Below are 27,699 nucleotides of genomic sequence, written 5' to 3' on the forward strand. Positions count from 1 at the left end.
CTGAGCTAATTCACATTGATGAATGACAAGTTTAAAAAAAGGCATTGGGAGATCATTTACTAACATATTATAAGGTGTCTCTTTTAAAATGGTGTGAGTAGTTGTCATAATTAGCTAAGTCTAAATAAATATTTTTATATGTTGCATGACAAAAAAACTATGTGTAACTGTGAAGGGTATACACAAATAAAATGAAAGATTTAAAAATTTGCACTGTGAAGGGTATCTACAAATGAAATGAAAGGATAAAACATTTGGAGAATGCGAGCATCGATCTCGCTACCTCTCGCATGCTAAGCGAGCGCTCTACCATCTGAGCTAATTCCCCATTGATGAATGACAAGTTCAAAAAAAGGCATTGGGAGATCATTTACTAACATATTATAAGGTGTCTCTCTTTTAAAATGGTGTGAGTACTAGTCATAATTAGCTAAGTCTGACTAAATATTTTTATATGTTGCATGACAAAAAACTATTTGTAACTGTGAAGGGTATATACAAATAAAATGAAAGATTAAAACATTTGGACTGTGAAGGGTATCTACAAGTGAAATGAAAGGATAAAACATTTGGAGAATGCGAGCATCGATCTCGCTACCTCTCGCATGCTAAGCGAACGCTCTACCATCTGAGCTAAATCCCCATTGATGAATGACAACTTCAAAAAAATGGCATTGGGAGATGATTTACTAACATATTATAAGGTGTCTCTCTTTTAAAATGGTGTGAGTAGTTGGCATAATTAGCTAAGTCTGACTAAATATTTTTATATGTTGCATGACAAAAAACTATTTGTAACTGTGAAGGGTATATACAAATAAAATGAAAGATTAAAACATTTAGACTTTGAAGGGTATCTACAAATGAAATGAAAGGATAAAACATTTGGAGAATGCGAGCATCGATCTCGCTACCTCTCGCATGCTAAACGCTCTACCATCTGAGCTAATTCTCCATTGATGAAAGACTAGTTCAAAAAATGGCATTGGGAGATCATTTCCTAACATATTATAAGGTGTCTCTCTTTTAAAATGGTGTGAGTAGTTGTCATAATTAGCTAAGTCTGATTAAATATTTTTATATGTTGCATGACAAAAAACTATTTGTAACTGTGAAGGGTATATACAAATAAAATGAAAGATTAAAACGTTTGGACTGTGAAGGGTATCTACAAATGAAATGAAAGGCTAAATCATTTGGAGAATGCGAGCATCGATCTCGCTACCTCTCGCATGCTAAGCGAGCGCTCTACCATCTGAGCTAATTCCCCATTTATGAATAACAACTTCAAAAAAATGGCATTGGGAGATGATTTAATAACATATTATAAGGTGTCTCTCTTTTAAAATGGTGTGAGTAGTTGTCATAATTAGCTAAGTCTGATTAAATATTTTTATATGTTGCATGACAAAAAACTATTTGTAACTGTGAAGGGTATATACAAATAAAATGTAAGATTAAAACATTTGGACTTTGAAGGGTATCTACAAATGAAATGAAAGGATAAAACATTTGGAGAATGCGAGCATCGATCTCGCTACCTCTCGCATGCTAAGCGAGCACTCTACCATCTGAGCTAATTCCCCATTGATGAATGACTACTTCAAAAAAATGGCATTGGGAGATGATTTACTAACATATTATGAGGTGTCTCTCCTTTAAAATGGTGTGAGTAGTTGGCATAATTAGCTAAGTCTGACTAAATATTTTTATATGTTGCATGACAAAAAACTATTTGTAACTGTGAATACAAATAAAATGAAAGATTAAAACATTTGGACTTTGAAGGGTATCTACAAATGAAATGAAAGGATAAAACAGTTGGAGAATGTGAGCATCGATCTTGCTACCTCTCGCATGCTAAGCGAGCGCTCTACCGTCTGAGCTAATTCCCCATTGATGAATGATAACTTCAAAAAAATGGCATTGGGAGATGATTTACTAACATATTATAAGGTGTCTCTCTTTTAAAATGGTGTGAGTAGTTGGCATAATTAGCTAAGTCTGACTAAATATTTTTATATGTTGCATGACAAAAAACTATTTGTAACTGTGAATACAAATAAAATGAAAGATTAAAACATTTGGACTTTGAAGGGTATCTACAAATGAAATGAAAGGATAAAACATTTGGAGATTGAGAGCATCGATCTCGCTACCTCTCGCATGCTAAGCGAGCGCTCTACCATCTGAGCTAATTCCCCATTGATGAATGATAACTTCAAAAAAATGGCATTGGGAGATGATTTACTAACATATTATAAGGTGTCTCTCTTTTAAAATGGTGTGAGTAGTTGGCATAATTAGCTAAGTCTGACTAAATATTTTTATATGCTGCATGACAAAAAACTATTTGTAACTGTGAAGGGTATATACAAATAAAGTGAAAGATTAAAACATTTGGACTTTGAAGGGTATCTACAAATTAAATGAAAGGATAAAACATTTGGAGAATGCGAGCATCGATCTCGCTACCTCTCGCATGCTAAACGCTCTACCATCTGAGCTAATTCCCCATTGATGAAAGACTTCTTTAAAAAAATGGCATTGGGAGATGATTTACTAACATATTATAAGGTGTATCTCCTTTAAAATGGTGTGAGTAGTTGGCATAATTAGCTAAGTCTGACTGAATATTTTTATATGTTGCATGACAAAAAACTATTTGTAACTGTGAAGGGTATATACAAATAAAATGAAAGATTAAAACATTTGGACTTTGAAGGGTATCTACAAATGAAATGAAAGGATAAAACAGTTGGAGAATGCGAGCATCGATCTTGCTACCTCTCACATGCTAAGCGAGCGCTCTACCGTCTGAGCTAATTCCCCATTGATGAATGATAACTTCAAAAAAATGGCATTGGGAGATGATTTACTAACATATTATAAGGTGTCTCTCTTTTAAAATGGTGTGAGTAGTTGGCATAATTAGCTAAGTCTGACTGGATATTTTTATATGTTGCATGACAAAAAACTATTTGTAACTGTGAAGGGTATATACAAATAAAATGATAGATTAAAACATTTGGACTGTGAAGGGTATCTACAAATGAAATGAAAGGATAAAACATTTGGAGAATGCGAGCATCGATCTCGCTACCACTCGCATGCTAAGCGAGCGCTCTACCATCTGAGCTAATTCCCCATTGATGAATGACTTCTTTAAAAAAATGGCATTGGGAGATGATTTACTAACATATTATAAGGTGTATCTCCTTTAAAATGGTGTGAGTAGTTGGCATAATTAGCTAAGTCTGACTGAATATTTTTATATGTTGCATGACAAAAAACTATTTGTAACTGTGAAGGGTATATACAAATAAAATGAAAGATTAAAACATTTGGACTTTGAAGGGTATCTACAAATGAAATGAAAGGATAAAACAGTTGGAGAATGCGAGCATCGATCTTGCTACCTCTCGCATGCTAAGCGAGCGCTCTACCGTCTGAGCTAATTCCCCATTGATGAATGACAACTTCAAAAAAAATGGCATTGGGAGATGATTTACTAACATATTATAAGGTGTCTCTCTTTTAAAATGGTGTGAGTAGTTGTCATAATTAGCTAAGTCTGACTAAATATTTTTATATGTTGCATGACAAAAAACTATTTGTAACTGTGAAGGGTATATACAAATAAAATGATAGATTAAAACATTTGGACTGTGAAGGGTATCTACAAATGAAATGAAAGGATAAAACATTTGGAGAATGCGAGCATCGATCTCGCTACCTCTCGCATGCTAAGCGAGCGCTCTACCATCTGAGCTAATTCCCCATTGATGAATGACTTCTTTAAAAAAATGGCATTGGGAGATGATTTACTAACATATTATAAGGTGTATCTCCTTTAAAATGGTGTGAGTAGTTGGCATAATTAGCTAAGTCTGACTGAATATTTTTATATGTTGCATGACAAAAAACTATTTGTAACTGTGAAGGGTATATACAAATAAAATGAAAGATTAAAACATTTGGACTTTGAAGGGTATCTACAAATGAAATGAAAGGATAAAACAGTTGGAGAATGCGAGCATCGATCTTGCTACCTCTCGCATGCTAAGCGAGCGCTCTACCATCTGAGCTAATTCCCCATTGATGAATGACTTCTTTAAAAAAAATGGCATTGGGAGATGATTTACTAACATATTATAAGGTGTCTCTCTTTTAAAATGGTGTGAGTACTAGTCATAATTAGCTAAGTCTGACTAAATATTTTTATATGTTGCATGACAAAAAATTATTTGTAACTGTGAAGGTTTATACAAATAAAATGAAAGATTAAAAGATTTGGACTGTGAAGGGTATCTACAAATGAAATGAAAGGCTAAATCATTTGCAGAATGCGAGCATCGATCTCGCTACCTCTCGCATGCTAAGCGAGCGCTCTACCATCTGAGCTAATTCCCCATTGATGAATGACAAGTTCAAAAAAAAGGCATTGGGAGATCATTTACTAACATATTATAAGGTGTCTCTCTTTTAAAATGGTGTGAGTAGTTGTCATAATTAGCTAAGTCTGACTAAATATTTTTATATGTTGCATGACAAAAAACTATTTGTAACTGTGAAGGGTATATACAAATAAAATGAAAGATTAAAACATTTGGACTTTGAAGGGTATCTACAAATGAAATGAAAGGATAAAACATTTGGAGAATGCGAGCATCGATCTCGCTACCTCTCGCATGCTAAGTGAGCGCTCTACCATCTGAGCTAATTCCCCATTGATGAATGACTACTTCAAAAAAAGGCATTGGGAGATCATTTACTAACATATTATAAGGTGTCTCTCCTTTAAAATGGTGTGAGTAGTTGGCATAATTAGCTAAGTCTGACTAACTATTTTTATATGTTGCATGACAAAAAACTATTTGTAACTGTGAATACAAATAAAATGAAAGATTAAAACATTTGGACTTTGAAGGGTATCTACAAATGAAATGAAAGGATAAAACATTTGGAGAATGCGAGCATCGATCTCGCTACCTCTCGCATGCTAAGCGAGCGCTCTACCATCTGAGCTAATTCCCCATTGATGAATGACTACTTCAAAAAAATGGCATTGGGAGATGATTTACTAACATATTATAAGGTGTCTCTCCTTTAAAATGGTTTGAGTAGTTGGCATAATTAGCTAAGTCTGACTAAATATTTTTATATGTTGCATGACAAAAAACTATTTGTAACTGTGAATACAAATAAAATGAAAGATTAAAAGATTTGGACTGTGAAGGGTATCTACAAATGAAATGAAAGGCTAAATCATTTGGAGAATGCGAGCATCGTTCTCACTACCTCTCGCATGCTAAGCGAGCGCTCTACCATCTGAGCTAATTCCCCATTGATGAATGACTACTTCAAAAAAATGGCATTGGGAGATGATTTACTAACATATTATAAGGTGTCTCTCCTTTAAAATGGTTTGAGTAGTTGGCATAATTAGCTAAGTATGACTAAATATTTTTATATGTTGCATGACAAAAAACTATTTGTAACTGTGAATACAAATAAAATGAAAGATTAAAACATTTGGACTGTGTAGGGTATCTACAAATGAAATGAAAGGATAAAACATTTGGAAATTGAGAGCATCAATCTCGCTACCTCTCGCATGCTAAGCGAGCGCTCTACCATCTGAGCTAATTCCCCATTGATGAATAAAAACTTCAAAAAAATGGCATTGGGAGATGATTTACTAACATATTATAAGGTGTCTCTCTTTTAAAATGGTGTGAGTAGTTGGCATAATTAGCTAAGTCTGACTAAATATTTTTATATGTTGCATGACAAAAAACTATTTGTAACTGTGAAGGGTATATACAAATAAAGTGAAAGATTAAAACATTTGGACTTTGAAGGGTATCTACAAATGAAATGAAAGGATAAAACGTTTGGAGAATGCGAGCATCGATCTCGCTACCTCTCGCATGCTAAACGCTCTACCATCTAAGCTAATTCCCCATTGATGAAAGACTAGTTCAAAAAATGGCATTGGGAGATCATTTTCTAACATATTATAAGGTGTCTCTCTGTTAAAATGGTGTGAGTAGTTGGCATAATTAGCTAAGTCTGACTGAATATTTTTATATGTTGCATGACAAAAAACTATTTGTAACTGTGAATACAAATAAAATGAAAGATTAAAAGATTTGGACTGTGAAGGGTATCTACAAATTAAATGAAAGGCTAAATCATTTGGAGAATGCGAGCATCGATCTCGCTACCTCTCGCATGCTAAGTGAGCGCTCTACCATCTGAGCTAATTCCCCATTGATGAATGACAACTTCAAAAAAAAATGGCATTGGGAGATGATTTACTAACATATTATAAGGTGTCTCTCTTTTAAAATGGTGTGAGTAGTTGTCATAATTAGCTAAGTCTGACTAAATATTTTTATATGTTGCATGACAAAAAACTATTTGTAACTGTGAAGGGTATATACAAATAAAATGATAGATTAAAACATTTGGACTGTGAAGGGTATCTACAAATGAAATGAAAGGATAAAACATTTGGAGAATGCGAGCATCGATCTCGCTACCTCTCGCATGCTAAGCGAGCGCTCTACCATCTGAGCTAATTCCCCATTGATGAATGACTTCTTTAAAAAAATGGCATTGGGAGATGATTTACTAACATATTATAAGGTGTCTCTCTTTTAAAATGGTGTGAGTAGATGTCATAATTAGCTAAGTCTGACTAAATATTTTTATATGTTGCATGACAAAAAACTATTTGTAACTGTGAAGGGTATATACAAATAAAATGATAGATTAAAACATTTGGACTGTGAAGGGTATCTACAAATGAAATGAAAGGATAAAACATTTGGAGAATGCGAGCATCGATCTCGCTACCTCTCGCATGCTAAGCGAGCGCTCTACCATCTGAGCTAATTCCCCATTGATGAATGACTTCTTTAAAAAAATGGCATTGGGAGATGATTTACTAACATATTATAAGGTGTCTCTCTTTTAAAATGGTGTGAGTAGATGTCATAATTAGCTAAGTCTGACTAAATATTTTTATATGTTGCATGACAAAAAAACTATGTGTAACTGTGAAGGGTATATACAAATAAAATGAAAGATTAAAACATTTGGACTGTGAAGGGTATCTACAAATGAAATGAAAGGCTAAATCATTTGGAGAATGCGAGCATCGATCTCGCTACCTCTCGCATGCTAAGCGAGCGCTCTACCATCTGAGCTAATTCCCCATCAATGAATGACAACTTCAAAAAAAATGGCATTGGGAGATGATTTACTAACATATTATAAGGTGTCTCTCTTTTAAAATGGTGTGTGTAGTTGTCATAATTAGCTAAGTCTGACTAAATATTTTTATATGTTGCATGACAAAAAACTATTTGTAACTGTGAAGGGTATATACAAATAAAATGAAAGATTAAAACATTTGGACTTTGAAGGGTATCTACAAATGAAATGAAAGGATAAAACATTTGGAGAATGCGAGCATCGTTCTCGCTACCTCTCGCATGCTAAGCGAGCTCTCTACCATCTGAGCTAATTCCCCATTGATGAATGACTTCTTTAAAAAAATGGCATTGGGAGATGATTTACTAACATATTATAAGGTGTATCTCCTTTAAAATGGTGTGAGTAGTTGGCATAATTAGCTAAGTCTGACTGAATATTTTTATATGTTGCATGACAAAAAACTATTTGTAACTGTGAATACAAATAAAATGAAAGATTAAAAGATTTGGACTGTGAAGGGTATCTACAAATGAAATGAAAGGCTAAATCATTTGGAGAATGCGAGCATCGATCTCGCTACCTCTCGCATGCTAAGTGAGCGCTCTACCGGCTGAGCTAATTCCCCATTGATGAATGACAACTTCAAAAAAAATGGCATTGGGAGATGATTTACTAACATATTATAAGGTGTCTCTCTTTTAAAATGGTGTGAGTAGTTGTCATAATTAGCTAAGTCTGACTAAATATTTTTATATGTTGCATGACAAAAAACTATTTGTAACTGTGAAGGGTATATACAAATAAAATGAAAGATTAAAACATTTGGACTTTGAAGGGTATCTACAAATGAAATGAAAGGATAAAACATTTGGAGAATGCGAGCATCGTTCTCGCTAGCTCTCGCATGCTAAGCGAGCGCTCTACCATCTGAGCTAATTCCCCATTGATGAATGACTTCTTTAAAAAAATGGCATTGGGAGATGATTTACTAACATATTATAAGGTGTATCTCCTTTAAAATGGTGTGAGTAGTTGGCATAATTAGCTAAGTCTGACTGAATATTTTTATATGTTGCATGACAAAAAACTATTTGTAACTGTGAAGGGTATATACAAATAAAAATGAAAGATTAAAACATTTGGACTTTGAAGGGTATCTACAAATGAAATGAAAGGATAAAACATTTGGAGAATGCGAGCAACGATCTTGCTACCTCTCGCATGCTAAGCGAGCGCTCTACCATCTGAGCTAATTCCCCATTGATGAATGACAAGTTCAAATGAAAGGCATTGGGAGATCATTTACTAACATATTATAAGGTGTCTCTCTTTTAAAATGGTGTGAGTAGATGTCATAATTAGCTAAGTCTGACTAAATATTTTTATATGTTGCATGACAAAAAAACTATGTGTAACTGTGAAGGGTATATACAAATAAAATGAAAGATTAAAACATTTGGACTGTGAAGGGTATCTACAAATGAAATGAAAGGCTAAATCATTTGGAGAATGCGAGCATCGATCTCGCTACCTCTCGCATGCTAAGCGAGCGCTCTACCATCTGAGCTAATTCCCCATCGATGAATGACAACTTAAAAAAAAAAATGGCATTGGGAGATGATTTACTAACATATTATAAGGTGTCTCTCTTTTAAAATGGTGTGAGTAGTTGTCATAATTAGCTAAGTCTGACTAAATATTTTTATATGTTGCATGACAAAAAACTATTTGTAACTGTGAAGGGTATATACAAATAAAATGAAAGATTAAAACATTTGGACTTTGAAGGGTATCTACAAATGAAATGAAAGGATAAAACATTTGGAGAATGCGAGCATCGTTCTCGCTACCTCTCGCATGCTAAGCGAGCTCTCTACCATCTGAGCTAATTCCCCATTGATGAATGACTTCTTTAAAAAAATGGCATTGGGAGATGATTTACTAACATATTATAAGGTGTATCTCCTTTAAAATGGTGTGAGTAGTTGGCATAATTAGCTAAGTCTGACTGAATATTTTTATATGTTGCATGACAAAAAACTATTTATAACTGTGAATACAAATAATATGAAAGATTAAAAGATTTGGACTGTGAAGGGTATCTACAAATGAAATGAAAGGCTAAATCATTTGGAGAATGCGAGCATCGATCTCGCTACCTCTCGCATGCTAAGTGAGCGCTCTACCGGCTGAGCTAATTCCCCATTGATAAATGACAACTTCAAAAAAAATGGCATTGGGAGATGATTTACTAACATATTATAAGGTGTCTCTCTTTTAAAATGGTGTGAGTAGTTGTCATAATTAGCTAAGTCTGACTAAATATTTTTATATGTTGCATGACAAAAAACTATTTGTAACTGTGAAGGGTATATACAAATAAAATGAAAGATTAAAACATTTGGACTTTGAAGGGTATCTACAAATGAAATGAAAGGATAAAACATTTGGAGAATGCGAGCATCGTTCTCGCTAGCTCTCGCATGCTAAGCGAGCGCTCTACCATCTGAGCTAATTCCCCATTGATGAATGACTTCTTTAAAAAAATGGCATTGGGAGATGATTTACTAACATATTATAAGGTGTATCTCCTTTAAAATGGTGTGAGTAGTTGGCATAATTAGCTAAGTCTGACTGAATATTTTTATATGTTGCATGACAAAAAACTATTTGTAACTGTGAATACAAATAAAATGAAAGATTAAAAGATTTGGACTGTGAAGGGTATCTACAAATGAAATGAAAGGCTAAATCATTTGGAGAATGCGAGCATCGTTCTCACTACCTCTCGCATGCTAAGCGAGCGCTCTACCATCTGAGCTAATTCCCCATTGATGAATGACTTCTTTAAAAAAATGGCATTGGGAGATGATTTACTAACATATTATAAGGTGTATCTCCTTTAAAATGGCGTGAGTAGTTGGCATAATTAGCTAAGTCTGACTAAATATTTTTATATGTTACATGACAAAAAACTATTTGTAACTGTGAAGGGTATATACAAAAAAAATGAAAGATTAAAACATTTGGACTTTGAAGGGTATCTACAAATGAAATAAAAGGATAAAACAGTTGGAGAATGCGAGCATCGATCTTGCTACCTCTCGCATGCTAAGCGAGCGCTCTACCATCTGAGCTAATTCCCCATTGATGAAAGACTAGTTCAAAAAATGGCATTGGGAGATCATTTTCTAACATATTATAAGGTGTCTCTCTTTTAAAATGGTGTGAGTAGTTGTCATAATTAGCTAAGTCTGATTAAATATTTTTATATGTTGCATGACAAAAAACTATTTGTAACTGTGAAGGGTATATACAGGGCAGCCGAGAGGAATGCCGGGCCCCGGTAAAATTTTGGGGGCGTGGCCTAAGTGTGTTGTGGGAACCTCCCACACTTAGGCCACGCCCCCAAAATGTTTAGAGGAGGGTGAAAGAAAACTCTAAAAACTAATCTCAGAAGCAGCACACACCTACAGCATGTGCTGTGCTGACTGCAGGCTCAGCATGACCTCTCACGCTGTCAGTGAGACACTCATGCTGAGCCTGCTGTCAGCACAGCACATGCTGTAGAAGTGTGTGCTACTGTTGCTACCCGGGAGGGATGGAGGGGTCAGACCAGGGCCCCTGCGGGGCCCCTTCAGCAACTGTGGGCCCGGGTAATTAGTACCCGCTCCCCCCCTCTCTCGGCTCCCCTGGGTATATACAAATAAAATGAAAGATTAAAACATTTGGACTTTGAAGGGTATCTACAAATGAAATGAAAGGATAAAACCTTTGGAGAATGCGAGCATCGATCTCGCTACCTCTCGCATGCTAAGCGAGCGCTCTACCATCTGAGCTAATTCCCCATTGATGAGTGACTACTTCAAAAAAATGGCATTGGGAGATGATTTACTAACATATTATAAGGTGTCTCTCTTTTAAAATGGTGTGAGTACTAGTCATAATTAGCTAAGTCTGACTAAATATTTTTATATGTTGCATGACAAAAAACTATTTGTAACTGTGAAGGGTATATACAAATAAAATGAAAGATTAAAACATTTGGACTTTGAAGGGTATCTACAAATGAAATGAAAGGATAAAACATTTGGAGAATGCGAGCATCGATCTTGCTACCTCTCGCATGCTAAGCGAGCGCTCTACCATCTGAGCTAATTCCCCATTGATGAATGACTTCTTTAAAAAAATGGCATTGGGAGATGATTTACTAACATATTATAAGGTGTATCTCCTTTAAAATGGTGTGAGTAGTTGGCATAATTAGCTAAGTCTGACTGAATATTTTTATATGTTGCATGACAAAAAACTATTTGTAACTGTGAAGGGTATATACAAATAAAAATGAAAGATTAAAACATTTGGACTTTGAAGGGTATCTACAAATGAAATGAAAGGATAAAACATTTGGAGAATGCAAGCATCGATCTCGCTACCTCTCGCATGCTAAGCGAGCGCTCTACCATCTGAGCTAATTCCCCATTGATGAATGACAAGTTAAAAAAAAAGGCATTGGGAGATCATTTACTAACATATTATAAGGTGTCTCTCTTTTAAAATGGTGTGAGTAGTTGTCATAATTAGCTAAGTCTGACTAAATATTTTTATATGTTGCATGACAAAAAACTATTTGTAACTGTGAAGGGTATATACAAATAAAATGAAAGATTAAAACATTTGGACTTTGAAGGGTATCTACAAATGAAATGAAAGGATAAAACATTTGGAGAATGCGAGCATCGATCTCGCTACCTCTCGCATGCTAAGCGAGCGCTCTACCATCTGAGCTAATTCCCCATTGATGAATGACTTCTTTAAAAAAAATGGCATTGGGAGATGATTTACTAACATATTATAAGGTGTATCTCCTTTAAAATGGTGTGAGTAGTTGGCATAATTAGCTAAGTCTGACTGAATATTTTTATATGTTGCATGACAAAAAACTATTTGTAACTGTGAAGGGTATATACAAATAAAATGAAAGATTAAAACATTTGGACTTTGAAGGGTATCTACAAATGAAATGAAAGGATAAAACATTTGGAGAATGCGAGCATCGATCTTGCTACCTCTCGCATGCTAAGCGAGCGCTCTACCATCTGAGCTAATTCCCCATTGATGAATGACTTCTTTAAAAAAATGGCATTGGGAGATGATTTACTAACATATTATAAGGTGTATCTCCTTTAAAATGGTGTGAGTAGTTGGCATAATTAGCTAAGTCTGACTGAATATTTTTATATGTTGCATGACAAAAAACTATTTGTAACTGTGAAGGGTATATACAAATAAAAATGAAAGATTAAAACATTTGGACTTTAAAGGGTATCTACAAATGAAATGAAAGGATAAAACATTTGGAGAATGCGAGCAACGATCTTGCTACCTCTCGCATGCTAAGCGAGCGCTCTACCATCTGAGCTAATTCCCCATTGATGAATGACAACTTCAAAAAAAAATGGCATTGGGAGATGATTTACTAACATATTATAAGGTGTATCTCCTTTAAAATGGTGTGAGTAGTTGGCATAATTAGCTAAGTCTGACTGAATATTTTTATATGTTGCATGACAAAAAACTATTTGTAACTGTGAAGGGTATATACAAATAAAATGAAAGATTAAAACATTTGGACTTTGAAGGGTATCTACAAATGAAATGAAAGGCTAAATCATTTGGAGAATGCGAGCATCGATCTCGCTACCTCTCGCATGCTAAGTGAGCGCTCTACCGGCTGAGCTAACTCCCCATTGATGAATGACAAGTTCAAATGAAAGGCATTGGGAGATCATTTACTAACATATTATAAGGTGTCTCTCTTTTAAAATGGTGTGAGTAGATGTCATAATTAGCTAAGTCTGACTAAATATTTTTATATGTTGCATGACAAAAAAACTATGTGTAACTGTGAAGGGTATACACAAATAAAATGAAAGATTCAAAAATTTGGACTGTGAAGGGTATCTACAAATGAAATGAAAGGCTAAATCATTTGGAGAATGCGAGCATCGATCTCGCTACCTCTCGCATGCTAAGCGAGCGCTCTACCATCTGAGCTAATTCCCCATTGATGAATAAAAACTTCAAAAAAATGGCATTGGCAGATGATTTACTAACATATTATAAGGTGTCTCTCTTTTAAAATGGTGTGAGTAGTTGGCATAATTAGCTAAGTCTGACTAAATATTTTTATATGTTGCATGACAAAAAACTATTTGTAACTGTGAAGGGTATATACAAATAAAGTGAAAGATTAAAACATTTGGACTTTGAAGGGTATCTACAAATGAAATGAAAGGATAAAACGTTTGGAGAATGCGAGCATCGATCTCGCTACCTCTCGCATGCTAAACGCTCTACCATCTGAGCTAATTCCCCATTGATGAAAGACTAGTTCAAAAAATGGCATTGGGAGATCATTTTCTAACATATTATAAGGTGTCTCTCTGTTAAAATGGTGTGAGTAGTTGGCATAATTAGCTAAGTCTGACTGAATATTTTTATATGTTGCATGACAAAAAACTATTTGTAACTGTGAATACAAATAAAATGAAAGATTAAAAGATTTGGACTGTGAAGGGTATCTACAAATTAAATGAAAGGCTAAATCATTTGGAGAATGCGAGCATCGATCTCGCTACCTCTCGCATGCTAAGTGAGCGCTCTACCATCTGAGCTAATTCCCCATTGATGAATGACAACTTCAAAAAAAAATGGCATTGGGAGATGATTTACTAACATATTATAAGGTGTCTCTCTTTTAAAATGGTGTGAGTAGTTGTCATAATTAGCTAAGTCTGACTAAATATTTTTATATGTTGCATGACAAAAAACTATTTGTAACTGTGAAGGGTATATACAAATAAAATGATAGATTAAAACATTTGGACTGTGAAGGGTATCTACAAATGAAATGAAAGGATAAAACATTTGGAGAATGCGAGCATCGATCTCGCTACCTCTCGCATGCTAAGCGAGCGCTCTACCATCTGAGCTAATTCCCCATTGATGAATGACAAGTTCAAATGAAAGGCATTGGGAGATCATTTACTAACATATTATAAGGTGTCTCTCTTTTAAAATGGTGTGAGTAGATGTCATAATTAGCTAAGTCTGACTAAATATTTTTATATTTCGCATGACAAAAAAACTATGTGTAACTGTGAAGGGTATATACAAATAAAATGAAAGATTAAAACATTTGGACTGTGAAGGGTATCTACAAATGAAATGAAAGGCTAAATCATTTGGAGAATGCGAGCATCGATCTCGCTACCTCTCGCATGCTAAGCGAGCGCTCTACCATCTGAGCTAATTCCCCATCGATGAATGACAACTTCAAAAAAAATGGCATTGGGAGATGATTTACTAACATATTATAAGGTGTCTCTCTTTTAAAATGGTGTGAGTAGTTGTCATAATTAGCTAAGTCTGACTAAATATTTTTATATGTTGCATGACAAAAAACTATTTGTAACTGTGAAGGGTATATACAAATAAAATGAAAGATTAAAACATTTGGACTTTGAAGGGTATCTACAAATGAAATGAAAGGATAAAACATTAGGAGAATGCGAGCATCGTTCTCGCTACCTCTCGCATGCTAAGCGAGCTCTCTACCATCTGAGCTAATTCCCCATTGATGAATGACTTCTTTAAAAAAATGGCATTGGGAGATGATTTACTAACATATTATAAGGTGTATCTCCTTTAAAATGGTGTGAGTAGTTGGCATAATTAGCTAAGTCTGACTGAATATTTTTATATGTTGCATGACAAAAAACTATTTGTAACTGTGAATACAAATAAAATGAAAGATTAAAAGATTTGGACTGTGAAGGGTATCTACAAATGAAATGAAAGGCTAAATCATTTGGAGAATGCGAGCATCGATCTCGCTACCTCTCGCATGCTAAGTGAGCGCTCTACCGGCTGAGCTAATTCCCCATTGATGAATGCAAACTTCAAAAAAAATGGCATTGGGAGATGATTTACTAACATATTATAAGGTGTCTCTCTTTTAAAATGGTGTGAGTAGTTGTCATAATTAGCTAAGTCTGACTAAATATTTTTATATGTTGCATGACAAAAAACTATTTGTAACTGTGAAGGGTATATACAAATAAAATGAAAGATTAAAACATTTGGACTTTGAAGGGTATCTACAAATGAATTGAAAGGATAAAACATTTGGAGAATGCGAGCATCGTTCTCGCTAGCTCTCGCATGCTAAGCGAGCGCTCTACCATCTGAGCTAATTCCCCATTGATGAATGACTTCTTTAAAAAAATGGCATTGGGAGATGATTTACTAACATATTATAAGGTGTATCTCCTTTAAAATGGTGTGAGTAGTTGGCATAATTAGCTAAGTCTGACTGAATATTTTTATATGTTGCATGACAAAAAACTATTTGTAACTGTGAATACAAATAAAATGAAAGATTAAAAGATTTGGACTGTGAAGGGTATCTACAAATGAAATGAAAGGCTAAATCATTTGGAGAATGCGAGCATCGTTCTCACTACCTCTCGCATGCTAAGCGAGCGCTCTACCATCTAAGCTAATTCCCCATTGATGAATGACTTCTTTAAAAAAATGGCATTGGGAGATGATTTACTAACATATTATAAGGTGTATCTCCTTTAAAATGGTGTGAGTAGTTGGCATAATTAGCTAAGTCTGACTAAATATTTTTATATGTTGCATGACAAAAAACTATTTGTAACTGTGAAGGGTATATACAAATAAAATGAAAGATTAAAACATTTGGACTTTGAAGGGTATCTACAAATGAAATAAAAGGATAAAACAGTTGGAGAATGCGAGCATCGATCTTGCTACCTCTCGCATGCTAAGCGAGCGCTCTAACATCTGAGCTAATTCCCCATTGATGAAAGACTAGTTCAAAAAATGGCATTGGGAGATCATTTTCTAACATATTATAAGGTGTCTCTCTTTTAAAATGGTGTGAGTAGTTGTCATAATTAGCTAAGTCTGATTAAATATTTTTATATGTTGCATGACAAAAAACTATTTGTAACTGTGAAGGGTATATACAGGGCAGCCGAGAGGAATGCCGGGCCCCGGTAAAATTTTGGGGGCGTGGCCTAAGTGTGTTGTGGGAACCTCCCACACTTAGGCCACGCCCCCAAAATGTTTAGAGGAGGGTGAAAGAAAACTCTAAAAACTAATCTCAGAAGCAGCACACACCTACAGCATGTGCTGTGCTGACTGCAGGCTCAGCATGACCTCTCACGCTGTCAGTGAGACACTCATGCTGAGCCTGCTGTCAGCACAGCACATGCTGTAGAAGTGTGTGCTACTGTTGCTACCCGGGAGGGATGGAGGGGTCAGACCAGGGCCCCTGCGGGGCCCCTTCAGCAACTGTGGGCCCGGGTAATTAGTACCCGCTCCCCCCCTCTCTCGGCTCCCCTGGGTATATACAAATAAAATGAAAGATTAAAACATTTGGACTTTGAAGGGTATCTACAAATGAAATGAAAGGATAAAACCTTTGGAGAATGCGAGCATCGATCTCGCTACCTCTCGCATGCTAAGCGAGCGCTCTACCATCTGAGCTAATTCCCCATTGATGAATGACTACTTCAAAAAAATGGCATTGGGAGATGATTTACTAACATATTATAAGGTGTCTCTCTTTTAAAATGGTGTGAGTACTAGTCATAATTAGCTAAGTCTGACTAAATATTTTTATATGTTGCATGACAAAAAATTATTTGTAACTGTGAAGGGTATATACAAATAAAATGAAAGATTAAAAGATTTGGACTGTGAAGGGTATCTACAAATGAAATGAAAGGCTAAATCATTTGGAGAATGCGAGCATCGATCTCGCTACCTCTCGCATACTAAGCGAGCGCTCTACCATCTGAGCTAATTCCCCATTGATGAATGACAAGTTCAAAAAAAAGGCATTGGGAGATCATTTACTAACATATTATAAGGGGTCTCTCTTTTAAAATGGTGTGAGTAGTTGTCATAATTAGCTAAGTCTGACTAAATATTTTTATATGTTGCATGACAAAAAACTATTTGTAACTGTGAAGGGTATATACAAATAAAATGAAAGATTAAAACATTTGGACTTTGAAGGGTATCTACAAATGAAATGAAAGGATAAAACATTTGGAGAATGCGAGCATCGATCTCGCTACCTCTCGCATGCTAAGCGAGCGCTCTACCATCTGAGCTAATTCCCCATTGATGAATGACTTCTTTAAAAAAATGGCATTGGGAGATGATTTACTAACATATTATAAGGTGTATCTCCTTTAAAATGGTGTGAGTAGTTGGCATAATTAGCTAAGTCTGACTGAATATTTTTATATGTTGCATGACAAAAAACTATTTGTAACTGTGAAGGGTATATACAAATAAAATGAAAGATTAAAACATTTGGACTTTGAAGGGTATCTACAAATGAAATGAAAGGATAAAACATTTGGAGAATGCGAGCATCGATCTCGCTACCTCTCGCATGCTAAGCGAGCGCTCTACCATCTGAGCTAATTCCCCATTGATGAATAAAAACTTCAAAAAAAATGGCATTGGGAGATGATTTACTAACATATTATAAGGTGTCTCTCTTTTAAAATGGTGTGAGTAGTTGTCATAATTAGCTAAGTCTGACTAAATATTTTTATATGTTGCATGACAAAAAACTATTTGTAACTGTGAAGGGTATATACAAATAAAATGAAAGATTAAAACATTTGGACTTTGAAGGGTATCTACAAATGAAATGAAAGGATAAAACATTTGGAGAATGCGAGCAACGATCTTGCTACCTCTCGCATGCTAAGCGAGCGCTCTACCATCTGAGCTAATTCCCCATTGATGAATGACAACTTCAAAAAAAAATGGCATTGGGAGATGATTTTCTAACATATTATAAGGTGTATCTCCTTTAAAATGGTGTGAGTAGTTGGCATAATTAGCTAAGTCTGACTGAATATTTTTATATGTTGCATGACAAAAAACTATTTGTAACTGTGAAGGGTATATACAAATAAAATGAAAGATTAAAACATTTGGACTTTGAAGGGTATCTACAAATGAAATGAAAGGCTAAATCATTTGGAGAATGCGAGCATCGATCTCGCTACCTCTCGCATGCTAAGTGAGCGCTCTACCGGCTGAGCTAACTCCCCATTGATGAATGACAAGTTCAAATGAAAGGCATTGGGAGATCATTTACTAACATATTATAAGGTGTCTCTCTTTTAAAATGGTGTGAGTAGATGTCATAATTAGCTAAGTCTGACTAAATATTTTTATATGTTGCATGACAAAAAAACTATGTGTAACTGTGAAGGGTATACACAAATAAAATGAAAGATTCAAAAATTTGGACTGTGAAGGGTATATACAAATGAAATGAAAGGCTAAATCATTTGGAGAATGCGAGCATCGATCTCGCTATCTCTCGCATGCTAAGCGAGCGCTCTACCATCTGAGCTAATTCCCCATTGATGAATAAAAACTTCAAAAAAATGGCATTGGCAGATGATTTACTAACATATTATTAGGTGTCTCTCTTTTAAAATGGTGTGAGTAGTTGGCATAATTAGCTAAGTCTGACTAAATATTTTTATATGTTGCATGACAAAAAACTATTTGTAACTGTGAAGGGTATATACAAATAAAGTGAAAGATTAAAACATTTGGACTTTGAAGGGTATCTACAAATGAAATGAAAGGATAAAACGTTTGGAGAATGCGAGCATCGATCTCGCTACCTCTCGCATGCTAAACGCTCTACCATCTGAGCTAATTCCCCATTGATGAAAGACTAGTTCAAAAAATGGCATTGGAAGATCATTTTCTAACATATTATAAGGTGTCTCTCTGTTAAAATGGTGTGAGTAGTTGGCATAATTAGCTAAGTCTGACTGAATATTTTTATATGTTGCATGACAAAAAACTATTTGTAACTGTTGTGAGGGTACGAGTTCCTCAATCACTCAGACACCGAGCAGATGAAACCAGAAGAATGGTTTATTTTCCACAGCACGCACAAATAGACAATAAACAGTGGCAAAGGTAAATTGCAGAGTAGAAAGATATTCAGGTAGCAGGCCCAAACAGACAGTCCTTGTATAGTCACAGTCCCAGATCAGTTCCACAGGGCAAACTATCACTTAAGCCACACAGCAGTGATAGCATATAAGTCCACACGATACCTTGTGTAAATCCACACAACACAGACGCTCCACACCAGAGCTTGGTAGGATGCCCCCTTCCCGGGCAAACGATGTGTTCCACAAGATCCAGTGAAGGGTAGGACCCCTGAGACCGGATTGCGACTAACATACTGAGCTGGCAGGTGTACAAGTCATTTTAAAAACTTCCAATTTCCCACGGTGATCGCATCATCTGTGGGGTTGCCCAAGTTCCTGATTGGTGGATTCAAGTCAGGTTTATCCCCCCTCCCAGGTACTATTCAGCTGGCCATCTGCTGTAGCCCCCCTGCTGGGTCGGTTCCAGTAAGTCTGGAAGTGGCCAGGATATGCATAGCAGAGTCAACACAAGATAGAAAACACAGTCTGATTACATTATGTGGTGGTCACCCCCTGTGGACAACCCTCCTGTTGATAGTAGGGGAATTTGATCACCCCCTGTGGTGATTGTCCTTCAGCTATCCCCCTCATGTAAACAGCAGGAACAATAATCGGCTGATTACATTATGGGCTGATCACCCCCTGTGAAGATTGTCCCTCAGCTTCCACCCTCCTGTGATAGCAGGAACAAAAGTATGGTAATTGGACATACACAGGAAAGAATTCACCACAAGGTTATTTCCTGTCCGACCAGATTTGCTTAACAGCATCTAATACTATGGTACACACAGATATGGGGAATAGAAACATCTATGGGGAATATGAGGGTACCGACGGACTAAAATAGTACATTAATTACTACACCTAATAAAATATAGTAATTACAGATTTACAGTGAGTATGATAACCTCACATTCCTTCCCCTACTATTGTAGTCCCGGTACCCAGCTGTTCAGGAACCAATAACAACCTGGAATAGCGGGATGCCGAGCCGAGAATCTGGGGTTTGGATATACCACCTGAGTCCCACAGGGTGACATCATACCAAACCCATCTTGTAAAAGGCGGCTGGTTTGCAGAACCAGCAAGGGCATGATTACAGTCTAAGTCATACATTGGAACTAACAAGGGATGTAGCGATTCCTCTTCTTCGGTTTCTGGGTACCCCCCCTCTGCAACATTGTAACCTACTAATACTTTTGCCTCGGGCACAATGGGGCAGGGACCACTTTCCACCTCCCCCTCTTGCCCAAGGACCAGGGGCCAAACAGCAGGCCAATATAGGGGCTCTGGCCCTGGCACTTCCACCACCCCGTCATGTCCTTCCTCCCCCAAACCCAAACTAGGGGCATGGCAAATTTCAGTCCAGCATTTGGTCTCAATGTCCAGGGCTGAGGAGGGACCCTCCATCAGGAACAATTCCGCTGGTGGCTGCAGGGCAGGCTGGTCCAAGGCCAGTCCTACCCCCTCAAAAGCCTGGGTCTTACCTGCCGCTTCCTCTGCGCAGTCCTCAGTCTCCAGGATAACCACCTTCCCCAGCTGAATATGCTGGGCAGCCTGAAGCACGACATCATCTGCGACTGGTATGCTTGTGGCCTGGATGTTGTCGAACACTCCTCTAACCCCGGCGATCTCTTCTTGGATGCAGTCCTCATAGATCCCCTGGCAGCAGGATAATAGCTCTTCATCTTCCATCTCAGCAAAAGGGAAGCTGTAGTGCAGATCCTCCTGAATAACCTCCTTCATTATGGGGATAACCTCCCCCTGTATAGAACACGAAGCAGCTTCCTCCCTAGGATGGGGGAGAAGCAATTGCAAACGGTGCCTTTCATCACGCCCCCTGCGACACTGATCTTGCCATGCTGGGGTATCCAGGAGCCCCCGATCAATCGCCTCTTCCTCTGCCACCACGAAGCACTCCTCCAGACACTGCAATTGTTCCCACACACTCAACTGTGCACCGAAATGGAGAATCCATGCTCGGTAATCAGCAAATGCATTTGTAGGATCTCCCTGATCGTGAAGGATCTGCTGAAGGAGTTCCCCGCGAGTGCAGGATCGGATGGGTATACCTCGCAGCTGACCTTCTGCTATCAGCTCCTCCATACTCATTTCTTCAAGGGCAGTTAGGGGCCCCCCTGACAACGACCCTTCTCTTGCAGTAACAATTAATTCTGTGGCAGACCCCTCGGTTGTCTGCCCAGATTGCAGTAGCCCCCTTCTAGACCTTTCCTCTGGTTCTATCTGGGGCATCAATGTATTCTGGACTTGTCCTTCAGCCTCAGAATATTGTCCTCTTTGTAGCATCTGGGTAACTGTAGCAATCACTTCCTCTGTAAATTCTACAAACTCTGGCTCTCCCAACAGATTCCAAGAGGTGGCCTCACCTTTACAGTGCAGGAATGCATCCCCCAGGTAACACAACTTGTCCTGTATGCTGGATACTCTCCACCCGCTGACCATCTGCTGAGCGTCTTCCCAGTACTTCCAGATATAATGCATTTTCCTGACAATAAATAACAGATCCGGCTTCCCAGCCTGCCGATACACTGAAGAACCTCCATCCCTGAGCTCCTCTGCTCCTTCCCTTGGAAACATTTTCCCTTTCACAGGACTGACACCTGCTCACTTGCTGAACATCACCTTATTGCATTTTCCGTTTCCTTACGTATGGTCTGATCCTCTGTTCTCTGTGCTTTCTGTGCTCGATGGTTGGTGTCTGAATGATCCCACTGTCGCTGCCGCCAAATGTGAGGGTACGAGTTCCTCAATCACTCAGACACCGAGCAGATGAAACCAGAAGAATGGTTTATTTTCCACAGCACGCACAAATAGACAATAAACAGTGGCAAAGGTAAATTGCAGAGTAGAAAGATATTCAGGTAGCAGGCCCAAACAGACAGTCCTTGTATAGTCACAGTCCCAGATCAGTTCCACAGGGCAAACTATCACTTAAGCCACACAGCAGTGATAGCATATAAGTCCACACGATACCTTGTGTAAATCCACACAACACAGACGCTCCACACCAGAGCTTGGTAGGATGCCCCCTTCCCGGGCAAACGATGTGTTCCACAAGATCCAGTGAAGGGTAGGACCCCTGAGACCGGATTGCGACTAACATACTGAGCTGGCAGGTGTACAAGTCATTTTAAAAACTTCCAATTTCCCACGGTGATCGCATCATCTGTGGGGTTGCCCAAGTTCCTGATTGGTGGATTCAAGTCAGGTTTATCCCCCCTCCCAGGTACTATTCAGCTGGCCATCTGCTGTAGCCCCCCTGCTGGGTCGGTTCCAGTAAGTCTGGAAGTGGCCAGGATATGCATAGCAGAGTCAACACAAGATAGAAAACACAGTCTGATTACATTATGTGGTGGTCACCCCCTGTGGACAACCCTCCTGTTGATAGTAGGGGAATTTGATCACCCCCTGTGGTGATTGTCCTTCAGCTATCCCCCTCATGTAAACAGCAGGAACAATAATCGGCTGATTACATTATGGGCTGATCACCCCCTGTGAAGATTGTCCCTCAGCTTCCACCCTCCTGTGATAGCAGGAACAAAAGTATGGTAATTGGACATACACAGGAAAGAATTCACCACAAGGTTATTTCCTGTCCGACCAGATTTGCTTAACAGCATCTAATACTATGGTACACACAGATATGGGGAATAGAAACATCTATGGGGAATATGAGGGTACCGACGGACTAAAATAGTACATTAATTACTACACCTAATAAAATATAGTAATTACAGATTTACAGTGAGTATGATAACCTCACAACTGTGAATACAAATAAAATGAAAGATTAAAAGATTTGGACTGTGAAGGGTATCTACAAATTAAATGAAAGGCTAAATCATTTGGAGAATGCGAGCATCGATCTCGCTACCTCTCGCATGCTAAGTGAGCGCTCTACCATCTGAGCTAATTCCCCATTGATGAATGACAACTTCAAAAAAAAATGGCATTGGGAGATGATTTACTAACATATTATAAGGTGTCTCTCTTTTAAAATGGTGTGAGTAGTTGTCATAATTAGCTAAGTCTGACTAAATATTTTTATATGTTGCATGACAAAAAACTATTTGTAACTGTGAAGGGTATATACAAATAAAATGATAGATTAAAACATTTGGACTGTGAAGGGTATCTACAAATGAAATGAAAGGATAAAACATTTGGAGAATGCGAGCATCGATCTCGCTACCTCTCGCATGCTAAGCGAGCGCTCTACCATCTGAGCTAATTCCCCATTGATGAATGACAAGTTCAAATGAAAGGCATTGGGAGATCATTTACTAACATATTATAAGGTGTCTCTCTTTTAAAATGGTGTGAGTAGATGTCATAATTAGCTAAGTCTGACTAAATATTTTTATATTTCGCATGACAAAAAAACTATGTGTAACTGTGAAGGGTATATACAAATAAAATGAAAGATTAAAACATTTGGACTGTGAAGGGTATCTACAAATGAAATGAAAGGCTAAATCATTTGGAGAATGCGAGCATCGATCTCGCTACCTCTCGCATGCTAAGCGAGCGCTCTACCATCTGAGCTAATTCCCCATCGATGAATGACAACTTAAAAAAAAATGGCATTGGGAGATGATTTACTAACATATTATAAGGTGTCTCTCTTTTAAAATGGTGTGAGTAGTTGTCATAATTAGCTAAGTCTGACTAAATATTTTTATATGTTGCATGACAAAAAACTATTTGTAACTGTGAAGGGTATATACAAATAAAATGAAAGATTAAAACATTTGGACTTTGAAGGGTATCTACAAATGAAATGAAAGGATAAAACATTAGGAGAATGCGAGCATCGTTCTCGCTACCTCTCGCATGCTAAGCGAGCTCTCTACCATCTGAGCTAATTCCCCATTGATGAATGACTTCTTTAAAAAAATGGCATTGGGAGATGATTTACTAACATATTATAAGGTGTATCTCCTTTAAAATGGTGTGAGTAGTTGGCATAATTAGCTAAGTCTGACTGAATATTTTTATATGTTGCATGACAAAAAACTATTTGTAACTGTGAATACAAATAAAATGAAAGATTAAAAGATTTGGACTGTGAAGGGTATCTACAAATGAAATGAAAGGCTAAATCATTTGGAGAATGCGAGCATCGATCTCGCTACCTCTCGCATGCTAAGTGAGCGCTCTACCGGCTGAGCTAATTCCCCATTGATGAATGCAAACTTCAAAAAAAATGGCATTGGGAGATGATTTACTAACATATTATAAGGTGTCTCTCTTTTAAAATGGTGTGAATAGTTGTCATAATTAGCTAAGTCTGACTAAATATTTTTATATGTTGCATGACAAAAAACTATTTGTAACTGTGAAGGGTATATACAAATAAAATGAAAGATTAAAACATTTGGACTTTGAAGGGTATCTACAAATGAATTGAAAGGATAAAACATTTGGAGAATGCGAGCATCGTTCTCGCTAGCTCTCGCATGCTAAGCGAGCGCTCTACCATCTGAGCTAATTCCCCATTGATGAATGACTTCTTTAAAAAAATGGCATTGGGAGATGATTTACTAACATATTATAAGGTGTATCTCCTTTAAAATGGTGTGAGTAGTTGGCATAATTAGCTAAGTCTGACTGAATATTTTTATATGTTGCATGACAAAAAACTATTTGTAACTGTGAATACAAATAAAATGAAAGATTAAAAGATTTGGACTGTGAAGGGTATCTACAAATGAAATGAAAGGCTAAATCATTTGGAGAATGCGAGCATCGTTCTCACTACCTCTCGCATGCTAAGCGAGCGCTCTACCATCTAAGCTAATTCCCCATTGATGAATGACTTCTTTAAAAAAATGGCATTGGGAGATGATTTACTAACATATTATAAGGTGTATCTCCTTTAAAATGGTGTGAGTAGTTGGCATAATTAGCTAAGTCTGACTAAATATTTTTATATGTTGCATGACAAAAAACTATTTGTAACTGTGAAGGGTATATACAAATAAAATGAAAGATTAAAACATTTGGACTTTGAAGGGTATCTACAAATGAAATAAAAGGATAAAACAGTTGGAGAATGCGAGCATCGATCTTGCTACCTCTCGCATGCTAAGCGAGCGCTCTAACATCTGAGCTAATTCCCCATTGATGAAAGACTAGTTCAAAAAATGGCATTGGGAGATCATTTTCTAACATATTATAAGGTGTCTCTCTTTTAAAATGGTGTGAGTAGTTGTCATAATTAGCTAAGTCTGATTAAATATTTTTATATGTTGCATGACAAAAAACTATTTGTAACTGTGAAGGGTATATACAGGGCAGCCGAGAGGAATGCCGGGCCCCGGTAAAATTTTGGGGGCGTGGCCTAAGTGTGTTGTGGGAACCTCCCACACTTAGGCCACGCCCCCAAAATGTTTAGAGGAGGGTGAAAGAAAACTCTAAAAACTAATCTCAGAAGCAACACACACCTACAGCATGTGCTGTGCTGACTGCAGGCTCAGCATGACCTCTCACGCTGTCAGTGAGACACTCATGCTGAGCCTGCTGTCAGCACAGCACATGCTGTAGAAGTGTGTGCTACTGTTGCTACCCGGGAGGGATGGAGGGGTCAGACCAGGGCCCCTGCGGGGCCCCTTCAGCAACTGTGGGCCCGGGTAATTAGTACCCGCTCCCCCCCTCTCTCGGCTCCCCTGGGTATATACAAATAAAATGAAAGATTAAAACATTTGGACTTTGAAGGGTATCTACAAATGAAATGAAAGGATAAAACCTTTGGAGAATGCGAGCATCGATCTCGCTACCTCTCGCATGCTAAGCGAGCGCTCTACCATCTGAGCTAATTCCCCATTAATGAATGACTACTTCAAAAAAATGGCATTGGGAGATGATTTACTAACATATTATAAGGTGTCTCTCTTTTAAAATGGTGTGAGTACTAGTCATAATTAGCTAAGTCTGACTAAATATTTTTATATGTTGCATGACAAAAAATTATTTGTAACTGTGAAGGGTATATACAAATAAAATGAAAGATTAAAATATTTGGACTGTGAAGGGTATCTACAAATGAAATGAAAGGCTAAATCATTTGGAGAATGCGAGCATCGATCTCGCTACCTCTCGCATACTAAGCGAGCGCTCTACCATCTGAGCTAATTCCCCATTGATGAATGACAAGTTAAAAAAAAAGGCATTGGGAGATCATTTACTAACATATTATAAGGGGTCTCTCTTTTAAAATGGTGTGAGTAGTTGTCATAATTAGCTAAGTCTGACTAAATATTTTTATATGTTGCATGACAAAAAACTATTTGTAACTGTGAAGGGTATATACAAATAAAATGAAAGATTAAAACATTTGGACTTTGAAGGGTATCTACAAATGAAATGAAAGGATAAAACATTTGGAGAATGCGAGCATCGATCTCGCTACCTCTCGCATGCTAAGCGAGCGCTCTACCATCTGAGCTAATTCCCCATTGATGAATGACTTCTTTAAAAAAATGGCATTGGGAGATGATTTACTAACATATTATAAGGTGTATCTCCTTTAAAATGGTGTGAGTAGTTGGCATAATTAGCTAAGTCTGACTGAATATTTTTATATGTTGCATGACAAAAAACTATTTGTAACTGTGAAGGGTATATACAAATAAAATGAAAGATTAAAACATTTGGACTTTGAAGGGTATCTACAAATGAAATGAAAGGATAAAACATTTGGAGAATGCGAGCATCGATCTCGCTACCTCTCGCATGCTAAGCGAGCGCTCTACCATCTGAGCTAATTCCCCATTGATGAATAAAAACTTCAAAAAAAATGGCATTGGGAGATGATTTACTAACATATTATAAGGTGTCTCTCTTTTAAAATGGTGTGAGTAGTTGTCATAATTAGCTAAGTCTGACTAAATATTTTTATATGTTGCATGACAAAAAACTATTTGTAACTGTGAAGGGTATATACAAATAAAATGAAAGATTAAAACATTTGGACTTTGAAGGGTATCTACAAATGAAATGAAAGGATAAAACATTTGGAGAATGCGAGCATCGATCTCGCTACCTCTCGCATGCTAAGCGAGCGCTCTACCATCTGAGCTAATTCCCCATTGATGAATGACTTCTTTAAAAAAATGGCATTGGGAGATGATTTACTAACATATTATAAGGTGTATCTCCTTTAAAATGGTGTGAGTAGTTGGCATAATTAGCTAAGTCTGACTGAATATTTTTATATGTTGCATGACAAAAAACTATTTGTAACTGTGAAGGGTATATACAAATAAAATGAAAGATTAAAACATTTGGACTTTGAAGGGTATCTACAAATGAAATGAAAGGATAAAACATTTGGAGAATGCGAGCATCGATCTTGCTACCTCTCGCA

At 37.0% G+C, this 27,699-nt stretch overlaps 24 non-coding genes across 24 annotated transcripts; all 24 read right to left on the minus strand.

Annotated features, from left to right (window-relative positions):
* Positions 1-255: 255 nt before the first annotated feature.
* Positions 256-328, minus strand: TRNAA-AGC (transfer RNA alanine (anticodon AGC)). The gene has a single exon. It is a non-coding gene; the product is annotated as a tRNA-Ala (tRNA).
* An 869-nt stretch (positions 329-1,197) lies between these two features.
* TRNAA-AGC (transfer RNA alanine (anticodon AGC)) lies at positions 1,198-1,270 on the minus strand. Its single transcript has one exon. It is a non-coding gene; the product is annotated as a tRNA-Ala (tRNA).
* A 243-nt stretch (positions 1,271-1,513) lies between these two features.
* Positions 1,514-1,586, minus strand: TRNAA-AGC (transfer RNA alanine (anticodon AGC)). Its single transcript has one exon. It is a non-coding gene; the product is annotated as a tRNA-Ala (tRNA).
* A 1,489-nt stretch (positions 1,587-3,075) lies between these two features.
* Positions 3,076-3,148, minus strand: TRNAA-AGC (transfer RNA alanine (anticodon AGC)). The gene has a single exon. It is a non-coding gene; the product is annotated as a tRNA-Ala (tRNA).
* Positions 3,149-3,708: 560 nt separating this feature from the next.
* TRNAA-AGC (transfer RNA alanine (anticodon AGC)) lies at positions 3,709-3,781 on the minus strand. Its single transcript has one exon. It is a non-coding gene; the product is annotated as a tRNA-Ala (tRNA).
* Positions 3,782-4,964: 1,183 nt separating this feature from the next.
* TRNAA-AGC (transfer RNA alanine (anticodon AGC)) lies at positions 4,965-5,037 on the minus strand. Its single transcript has one exon. It is a non-coding gene; the product is annotated as a tRNA-Ala (tRNA).
* Positions 5,038-6,520: 1,483 nt separating this feature from the next.
* TRNAA-AGC (transfer RNA alanine (anticodon AGC)) lies at positions 6,521-6,593 on the minus strand. Its single transcript has one exon. It is a non-coding gene; the product is annotated as a tRNA-Ala (tRNA).
* Positions 6,594-6,836: 243 nt separating this feature from the next.
* On the minus strand, positions 6,837-6,909 carry TRNAA-AGC (transfer RNA alanine (anticodon AGC)). Its single transcript has one exon. It is a non-coding gene; the product is annotated as a tRNA-Ala (tRNA).
* A 244-nt stretch (positions 6,910-7,153) lies between these two features.
* TRNAA-AGC (transfer RNA alanine (anticodon AGC)) lies at positions 7,154-7,226 on the minus strand. The gene has a single exon. It is a non-coding gene; the product is annotated as a tRNA-Ala (tRNA).
* Positions 7,227-8,730: 1,504 nt separating this feature from the next.
* On the minus strand, positions 8,731-8,803 carry TRNAA-AGC (transfer RNA alanine (anticodon AGC)). The gene has a single exon. It is a non-coding gene; the product is annotated as a tRNA-Ala (tRNA).
* Positions 8,804-11,002: 2,199 nt separating this feature from the next.
* TRNAA-AGC (transfer RNA alanine (anticodon AGC)) lies at positions 11,003-11,075 on the minus strand. Its single transcript has one exon. It is a non-coding gene; the product is annotated as a tRNA-Ala (tRNA).
* An 876-nt stretch (positions 11,076-11,951) lies between these two features.
* Positions 11,952-12,024, minus strand: TRNAA-AGC (transfer RNA alanine (anticodon AGC)). Its single transcript has one exon. It is a non-coding gene; the product is annotated as a tRNA-Ala (tRNA).
* A 1,196-nt stretch (positions 12,025-13,220) lies between these two features.
* TRNAA-AGC (transfer RNA alanine (anticodon AGC)) lies at positions 13,221-13,293 on the minus strand. The gene has a single exon. It is a non-coding gene; the product is annotated as a tRNA-Ala (tRNA).
* An 865-nt stretch (positions 13,294-14,158) lies between these two features.
* Positions 14,159-14,231, minus strand: TRNAA-AGC (transfer RNA alanine (anticodon AGC)). Its single transcript has one exon. It is a non-coding gene; the product is annotated as a tRNA-Ala (tRNA).
* Positions 14,232-14,475: 244 nt separating this feature from the next.
* TRNAA-AGC (transfer RNA alanine (anticodon AGC)) lies at positions 14,476-14,548 on the minus strand. The gene has a single exon. It is a non-coding gene; the product is annotated as a tRNA-Ala (tRNA).
* Positions 14,549-16,745: 2,197 nt separating this feature from the next.
* Positions 16,746-16,818, minus strand: TRNAA-AGC (transfer RNA alanine (anticodon AGC)). Its single transcript has one exon. It is a non-coding gene; the product is annotated as a tRNA-Ala (tRNA).
* Positions 16,819-17,377: 559 nt separating this feature from the next.
* On the minus strand, positions 17,378-17,450 carry TRNAA-AGC (transfer RNA alanine (anticodon AGC)). Its single transcript has one exon. It is a non-coding gene; the product is annotated as a tRNA-Ala (tRNA).
* Positions 17,451-17,693: 243 nt separating this feature from the next.
* Positions 17,694-17,766, minus strand: TRNAA-AGC (transfer RNA alanine (anticodon AGC)). Its single transcript has one exon. It is a non-coding gene; the product is annotated as a tRNA-Ala (tRNA).
* A 5,729-nt stretch (positions 17,767-23,495) lies between these two features.
* TRNAA-AGC (transfer RNA alanine (anticodon AGC)) lies at positions 23,496-23,568 on the minus strand. The gene has a single exon. It is a non-coding gene; the product is annotated as a tRNA-Ala (tRNA).
* A 244-nt stretch (positions 23,569-23,812) lies between these two features.
* On the minus strand, positions 23,813-23,885 carry TRNAA-AGC (transfer RNA alanine (anticodon AGC)). Its single transcript has one exon. It is a non-coding gene; the product is annotated as a tRNA-Ala (tRNA).
* Positions 23,886-26,082: 2,197 nt separating this feature from the next.
* Positions 26,083-26,155, minus strand: TRNAA-AGC (transfer RNA alanine (anticodon AGC)). Its single transcript has one exon. It is a non-coding gene; the product is annotated as a tRNA-Ala (tRNA).
* A 559-nt stretch (positions 26,156-26,714) lies between these two features.
* Positions 26,715-26,787, minus strand: TRNAA-AGC (transfer RNA alanine (anticodon AGC)). Its single transcript has one exon. It is a non-coding gene; the product is annotated as a tRNA-Ala (tRNA).
* A 243-nt stretch (positions 26,788-27,030) lies between these two features.
* TRNAA-AGC (transfer RNA alanine (anticodon AGC)) lies at positions 27,031-27,103 on the minus strand. Its single transcript has one exon. It is a non-coding gene; the product is annotated as a tRNA-Ala (tRNA).
* Positions 27,104-27,347: 244 nt separating this feature from the next.
* Positions 27,348-27,420, minus strand: TRNAA-AGC (transfer RNA alanine (anticodon AGC)). The gene has a single exon. It is a non-coding gene; the product is annotated as a tRNA-Ala (tRNA).
* Between the last annotated feature and the right edge of the window lie 279 nt (positions 27,421-27,699).

This window comes from Crinia signifera, chromosome 3 (genome assembly GCF_055691185.1).
Source record: "Crinia signifera chromosome 3, ASM5569118v1, whole genome shotgun sequence".
In the NCBI taxonomy this organism is placed as follows: domain Eukaryota; kingdom Metazoa; phylum Chordata; class Amphibia; order Anura; family Myobatrachidae; genus Crinia; species Crinia signifera.